Source organism: Etheostoma spectabile, unplaced genomic scaffold, assembly GCF_008692095.1.
Source record: "Etheostoma spectabile isolate EspeVRDwgs_2016 unplaced genomic scaffold, UIUC_Espe_1.0 scaffold00569488, whole genome shotgun sequence".
Taxonomy (NCBI): domain Eukaryota; kingdom Metazoa; phylum Chordata; class Actinopteri; order Perciformes; family Percidae; genus Etheostoma; species Etheostoma spectabile.
The window spans coordinates 22,723-30,917 of NW_022605158.1; the positions used below are offsets into that span (position 1 = coordinate 22,723).

General features: G+C 41.7%; 1 pseudogene; it reads right to left on the reverse strand.

Moving 5' to 3' along the window:
* Positions 1–2,568: 2,568 nt before the first annotated feature.
* On the reverse strand, positions 2,569–6,702 carry LOC116685059 (G protein-regulated inducer of neurite outgrowth 3-like; annotated as a pseudogene).
* Positions 6,703–8,195: the final 1,493 nt, after the last annotated feature.

Consider the following 8,195-nt stretch of genomic DNA (forward strand, 5'->3'; position numbering starts at 1 on the left):
GAATTTTGACTCAATTGGATTGTTTTTTGACTTGAAATGATAAATAAGAGGTTTCCACATTTTTTAGTTCATTGCATTATATTCATTCTGAATTTTGTTTTTCATGATTTTGTATTGGGTTTATTTCTTTTCTTTCACTCAAACTTTTGTTTTCCCTTAGGGGTGGGGATGCACGTTTAGTCAAGACAGTAGCTTTTCTGTTGTTGTTGTTTCTTTGTTTTGCTGGCAATTAATATGGAAAGGAGCTTCCTGGTACGTCACAAAAGGTGGTCCCCTGTCTCTTGTCCCCTGGGGTTTTAGTCTAGGCTAAAACAATACAATGTTGATTGGACTATGTTGATAGAGTTTCACCCCCACTGATCTTTCCTGAAATGAGAGTCATAAACCCTCAGCCACATTCCAATTGAGAGACTGCAACCTGGTTGATTTTGTATCAGTTCATATGTGTGTGCGTGTGTGTTTGTATGTTTACAGTAGGGAGAGTAAGATGATACCAGAAGGTGAAGAGATGGAGGATTATTATCTTGTATATTGTAGGAATAGGCACACACACACACCACTGTGACCAAGAGACCCCACCCTTTGTGAATAAGACCAGGGGGGACCAGGTGTCCAATAGGGCAACATTGAGAGTTAGGATTCACACCTTTGCAGGTGTGAAAAGGGGGATATACGTTTTTTTACCATATTAAACTTTTGCTGCACGTTTTTATACTAAAATGAATTCTAAAAGGTTTTCCACACAGTTCCTTGTTTACAGTAGGATTTACACCTAGTAGGTGTAAAAAGGGGGATTTGTGGGAAATTATATTCAGATATAGGGGATCTGTGGGAAGCTATACTCAGGTATTGTTAATTATTGTGAGAAATTGTACTCAGGTATTGTTATCATATTTAGACACTGTGAATGAACTTATGCATAAGTTAATGAAACAAAACTCATATCAGATGTGATTGAAGGAGAAAATGTACTGTTGCTTGGCATCCAGGTGGGGGCGATACCCTGTTGGCAAGACATTACATTTACAAGAGAACCGGATGCAGGAAGGCCAGAAAGCCACGTGCTCACTCAAATGGAGGGGAACAAAGGAATTCCCACAGGAAAACAAACCCCAAACACCACGCACACCCACACAGTAATGTAAACAGGAAGTCGCGCCCACCCAGCCAATAGAAATACAGTTGCTATGGCGATATGACCCGCCTTGTGACGCTTTTAACCAATAGGACTCCCTTAAAGGCGGCTTTATAAACCGTTGCAGGCCACTGTTACGGAGCCTTTGTTGTGAACCTCTGAGCTAGTCATGTTCCATAGAGACCCGTGCACGTAATTATTGTCCGGAATGCATTGCTCTGTTTTTATTAATAAATCGTTTTGGTATACTTAATCAAAGCTAGAGTGATTCCTTAGCTACTTGAGTCCCGACGTTTGGACCCTCCAAGTGGAATTCGCAACACCGCTAAATGAAGTTTTGATTGCATTGAATGACGGATATTTGAGGTGTGTGTCTTCTCTTGCACTGCACTTATTCCAAATGATCTGCCCAAAATCATATCTTTGATACAGACTTACTTCACAAGCAATGCCCAAAATAGTACATCTTGATCTTACAAATATCCCGAAGACTGGTCTCTGCTGTCCTTCACTGACTATAAAAGTTTTACAGAAATGCACTAAGTGTTTTCTCTGGCTGACTGAACCTTGTCCTTGTAGATATTCTGTTCACACAGAACTAAGCAATGCTAACTGTTGGATTCATTTAAATACTTGCATTGATTATAACATATTTGCTTCTAGGCCACATGCAGACTTGGGATGTTAATCTCTTCTGTCTCAAAAGGAAAGAGTTGGGAGCTAACTAGCCTCTGAACAAACCTCATGCCCCGTAAGGGGATCCGAAACTGTTCCTGACCTTTACTCTCAGCTGAAGTCTGACACTCACCTGTGGTTTGCGTTGATGTTTTCTGCTGTTTTACATCCCCTGAGATGTGCACTTGGCTCAGACGCAATGAAGTGCTATCTCATTTTGAGCTATTGATGTGTTTGATTTATGTTTTTTTATTATTCAGGTTTAATTTTATTTTTTTTTAAGTTTATTTTTTTTAATAAACTTAAAAAAGAAGCTTAAATAAGTTAAGGGATGCTATAGGTCAAAAATGAAGAATATGTAAATCTAATTTAGTTTTTTGTTGTTTTAATAGAAAAAAAACAACAAAGAAGAATAGAGATTAAACAGTGCATGTATGCATACAGTCCTTTTTTTGCACAACAGTACAACTCACTGTAATCACACTCACAAAAAATAAATGTGCATGAAAAGAAACGCAGCAATCTTAAAAATATAGGGCCCCAAAACACCTCAAAAACATTTAACATAAATGCAGCAAATGCAATGAGATGTTGGTTTAACACACTTGCACAAATGTTCTGACAGTAAAAAATATGTTTACCCCGTGGATCAGTGCCTTTTACTGTGAAGGTCTGGACTGCCATTGTAACTAACAAACATGCGTTTCACTATTATTGCCTCTGTTATTTAAAACGGTTAGAAGTTTTCTCTCTTTTGTAATATCTATTTCTAGAAAATAAGTCTTGGGTTGTTCATTTTATAGTACTATTTGCTACCTTCTTTGATCACAAACATCACACATAGTTTGACTCTTTATGCTACAACATTCCAGTACACTTACTTACGTACTTACAGGGATCATTGTCTCATTAATGCTTTCACTTGGCATTGTAATCATGATGAGGGGGGGGGGGACAAACATTTTGCCCTCTAGGAAAAGGGAGGAGTTTGACAATGCTACCTCTGTGCTGTGCTACTCGAGGACGGAGGAGGGAGGTCGACGCATGCAGCAGTTGGGCCGTCTGACATTTTGCAGCATTGACCTGAAAATGTTCTGCTGCCTCCTTTTGTTCTTCTTGCCATGTCCCGGAGAGTCGACACCAGAGACTGATTTTCGGAAAGAGGTCTGGACAATCAGTTTCCTCTCTTGCTCCTTGATCTTGCATTGCAAGTGGCTCTGAATGGCAAAACCAAGGGATTCTGGGTCCACAGAAGCACCGTAGACCTCCCAAGTCATCCCTTGTTCATCCCAGACGACATCATGGACCCCCTTTTCTTTCTGCTTCTGGTCGTCGTCTTTATCCTTTCTCTCCGGTTCTATCTTCTGTTTGCCTGACTTTTTCTCTTTCTTCGGGGCTTTACCCCCTCCTTTAGCCTTTTGTTTGGACTTTCAGCCTTTTTTTCAGTTACAGCTGGCTTTGATGTGGTGTTTGTTGCTGTTGTTGTTGGCAGGGCCTGGCTGGCCCCGCTTGTAACAGTAACCTTAGACAGCGCAGCATTTTTACTGTCAACACATCCAGACTTGGTAGCACCCGCTGTCTTTGGGGCTGTTACTGATTTGAGAGAGGGAGCTTCAGCAGGGGCTGTTTTGGCTGAAGATTTCTGGACTCCGGTTTTAACCTGGAAGTCGCCTGTCTTTTCTGCCTCCTTGGGGTGCTGTGTTCAATGTGATTTGATAAACTGGCTGGGTGTTGCACAGAGTTGACCCGGGTTCTTTAGGCTTTGCTCCGAGCCTTTTGTCTTGCTGCTGGGACAATGTTTCTGAGTGGGAAACTACACCAGCATTTTGGTTTGGGCACATCTCCGCCTCAACAGTGAGTCTCTCTGACCTCGTATCAGTAGAGGCGGATGTAGAACTCATGCTCATCTGATGTAGTGCCACACCCCTGTCCTCCTGGTAGACTACCGCCAGGCTCAGCGTGGCCTCCCTGGGGACTGCACCATCGCTCGGCCTGTGAGGCACGGCGAAAGGCAGCAGGCTCGGACTTGTGGCCACAGCCTTACTGCACATGTTCGCTACCGCCTGAACCTCCATATCATGACACCGCCTGACTGGAGTGGATGACGGAGATAAGGTCATCGTTGAAGCCTCCTTGAAAAGCTTACAGTGCTGCGGCCCTTCATGGACAGCTGTGTTAGTCTTGCTGGCTTCCACAGACACCTGCCCATCTGCCGGCATGTTTTGTGTAGCCTGGGGCAGAGTGGAGGGATCCTTCTGTGAAGACACTGGCTGATGTTTATCTGAGGAGACTGTAGGTTTCTTAACTGGTGGGAAATCCTTCTCTGGAAGCGTTGAACATGAAATCTTATTCGTAGACTCAGCCTGTGCATCTTGCTCATTGACGGAGGTGTAGTGCCGCTAAGAGTAGCAGTTTCCTTGCTTTGATTAGGTTTGGGAGTCTCCTGCAGACTTACAGAGCTTTGTGAGCATCTACGATTATGATCAGGCTCTTGATATTTCTGTGGTTCAGCTGTGTCCTTGTTTTTTGGGAGATAAAATAATCCCTTTATTATCCTGTTGTGGTTCAGATGTAGTATGCCTTTTTTCACAGGCATTAAGATTTTTATTATTTGAGAAACATTTTATTACTGTCCTCTCGTGCTGCGGCTGAGGATGTCAGCTTTGCACACTTCTCCTCTGCTGCACTTGGCCCCTTCATTCTGCAGGCATTGGTCTGCATGTCGACCTTTGTCGCTGAAAGAGCAGACAACTTATCGGCCTTACAGATATCCTTTTCATTAGCCGGGCTTAACATTTTCACATTAGCGTTAGAATCCCTCTGGTCACCTCCTGCAACACCCACACTTTGGCCTGTCAGAGACTGGTCTTGTATCAGTTGGTTTCCACCTGTCACAAGCTCAGACTTTATCTGGTTATCATTAGTTGGTAGTGGTTTGTCTGACACAGTGCTGTTAACTGGTTCACCCCCCTTGGAAGCTGTTTTTTGGGTGGTGTTAGCGGGAGAATTAGTCAGATGAGTTATCCTGTTTGTGGTCGGGGATGTGTGGGTGGGTTTTGAACTGACTTGAGAGAGTTTGAGGTTGGGCTCTTTAGTCCAGTTGGCATTAGGCTCCTTATTGCCCAGTGTGTCCACCACAGCCAGCTGAGGCACCATCTGGACGGTCACTGTTCTTTTTGGGTTAGTTCCCATGCCGGATTTACTTTTCCAGTCCTTAAATATTGTCGTAATCCAAAGATGGAAACAGATGTGCAAAATCAGTCACTTTGTGTGATTCCCTAAAAGAAGAAACAGAAATAGACTTAGTTTTTTTTTTTTTAATGATTGAGCTTCACTTTTTACTAACTGGACAAAAAATAATCAGACCAGACTTACATAGGCCTCGCAGTCCAGACCAAGATGAGCATTTAGTAAATTAGCCATTCCAGTTTGTTTCTTTGAACTGTCATTTACATTATTTTACATAATCAGTGTTACAATAAAGGCAAAGCACCAGAACAGTCAATGACCCGTATTTGCCCAATTCAACTACTGTTTTGAATTAAGATTAATGTGACACCGAGCCCACAGATCTAATTAACCACAGCATAAAATTATAATACCAACACTGTCCAAATCATAATGATGTAAATGCAAATAACAAGCTATGTTTCTTTAAACAGTGATGTTGATTGGTGACAGTTACTGTAAGTGTTACTTAAACCATAATCCCTAAAGAGCATGCAGAAATGCTGTGTCACACTAAAGAAAGAAAAGTTTGCAAACTTGCAAGTAAAGTAAGCAAAGTGCAGAAATAAGACTTTGACCTAATGTAGGCTAAACGTGCTTACAGATAAGGACATGATGTTTCGGATTAAAAACTGTATATGTTCCACATTCAGTGGACATTCACCGGAACCAATAGTCGTGTCTGGTTTGAGAAAAAATTAGTTATGTGTTCCCAACGATTCTCAAGTTGAACTCCCTTTTTCCGTCAAGCTACGTTTACGTGTCCTAAGTGTCAAAGCATCGGAGCCAATTCTGCAAGTAATGTGCCAGTACTCAGCAGATGTCTGAGATATCTGATCATTTGGTGTCAGTCAGAAAAATGAATTGCACTGTGAGTGAGACTTTAATCATACAAAACAGCCTACAGGCTTCATCAAAAGAGGAGAAGAACATCCGATTGATAATTCAGTGGACCACAGGGAGCATTTCCATTTCACTGACATTACTGATGAGAATTCATTCTGCATAATGTGCAGCACATGTCACTGAAAAAATGGTTATACTCATGCTATTCCCCTTTTTCACAACAATAAGCATCTCTAGAACAAACATAATCGATTTTGTTTTTTACAGATCAGGTATCGTCTACATACATTACTCAAGGATGTAGAAGATGTGTCTCTTAATGCACTTGTTAATCTGAAAGAGTCGCTGCTAAGTGTGACTTGAATAAAATAGAATAGTAGGTTACTGTTTTGGGTCATGGACTGGTGTAGCCCATTTGTTTGTGCTATTCCACTACGCATCTGTCGTCTGTTCTCAAAGTGCAACTGTTTATGGAAAGCACAATCCTATTTGTAATTACATATTCAACAATTAAAAATTGCCTACAGCAGTTTAGAGAGACAGACAGTGTGTCCAGAATGTGAATTCATGCACAACGTTACATACATTAAAGTTATGCACACGACCTATTCGGGCCAATGTGATTATATGTCATGGAGCCTACATTTGCAGCTCTGTCCCACCCCGATATCTAGAGGCCACTGAGATTTGTTTATTTGATATGACCTTGCGGACAAATTCAACATCTGACACGAAGGAAAACCACAGTCTAATGAGAAGAAGAGGGTGCTTACCTTGAGAGACGCTTTATGTCCCGTTTCTTGGGTGCCGCACGCGTCCGTATCAGTGAGATGAGGCTAAACCCTAGAATGAATGTAGCAAACCATCTCCTATATGTGACAGACCAAGCCCGCCTTCCGCCAGAATATAGGTCTTTAATTCGCATTGATCCGCCACAGCGAAGTGCAAATGTAAGCCCCCTGACTGACTGACTGACTGACTAACTGACTGACTGACCGACCGTGCGCAATGAGTCACTGCGGTCCGACTGATGGATGCTGCCTCACTGAGCTCTTTATTAGCTTTGCCTCATGTTTTGAAAAAGTGGACCGTTCACAATGGACCTCTCATGGTGTGTGTGTGTGTGTGTGTATATAGTCATCCCAGACTGAACTGGCTCAGCGCAGGCAACGTGGAGCACCAATAAATGAATGGATGAAATGGGGGATAAGGTGAGAATGGAGGCAGCGCTGTATAAGCGTAGGCATCCATAGAGAGTCACTTACATTTGAAATTGAATAAGTAGATATAGCAGCATCATGTGCGTGCTGAGGCACAGTTTAAATTCCAGGAGGTTATATTCCATTTATTTTAGTGCATCTGTTTGCATCATTTATATATGGATATTATAAGAATAGCGTGTGTGTTGTGTGCTTTATACTATGTCTGTTTGAAGGGGTGCATTAAGGAATATCAGGTTATGTATCTGAGTAGAATCAGGTAGCCTATTTATTTATATATATATATATACTTATATACCTTCAGATTACAAACTGCACTTTGAAAATGAAGACATTTTATTAGGTCTGCTAAATAAATCAATTTTTAATCAGGACATTTATTGTAAGTAAGGCGGAGTACCCTGATTAGATGCAGCTATTTTAGTTCAGCTGACTTTCATGTGATATGCCCATCTGATCCAATATTTTGGAATTATTCCGGATGGCAGAACAGCTGCTACAAAAAAAAGACGTTATGAGGAGAAAAAAGGTTTGAAAAAGTCATTACCAGAAAAATTGTAATTGTAGTGGAGTAGAAATATGCATTTCCTGCTTTACCACAGCAAAGAAAATGCGTTTTATATGTAGATGACAGTGGCATGTCTGGACTGGTAGCTCCAAACTGGCACAGCATTTCAACTCATAGCATATTATCATATCATAAAATATAATTCGAGGGACATCTCTCTCTACCATACAGATGTGTTTAGAAAACAATTGGTTCTCTTCAGGTGTGCACTGTGTCTTGGTCATGTGTTTGATTGAGACTTTCCTGAAAAGAAAAAAAAACCCCAAACCTGCTCATTGCTATTCTCCACCTTCGCCATTCTCCCCTGCCATTCTCCACCTGTCCACCAGACTCTCATCCACCCGCTCACCTGTTGTGTCTGCCCTACAGCATGTTAACCGGCTCATTTCCTCTCATTCCCTGTCATATTGTCAGAGTTTCTTTGTTGGTTCTTGTTGGTAGCACTCCAGCCTCTACCCTGTAACATCTACCACCATGATAAATGATCCTTTCCCTGTGAAATCAGGCAAACCACATGTGATCA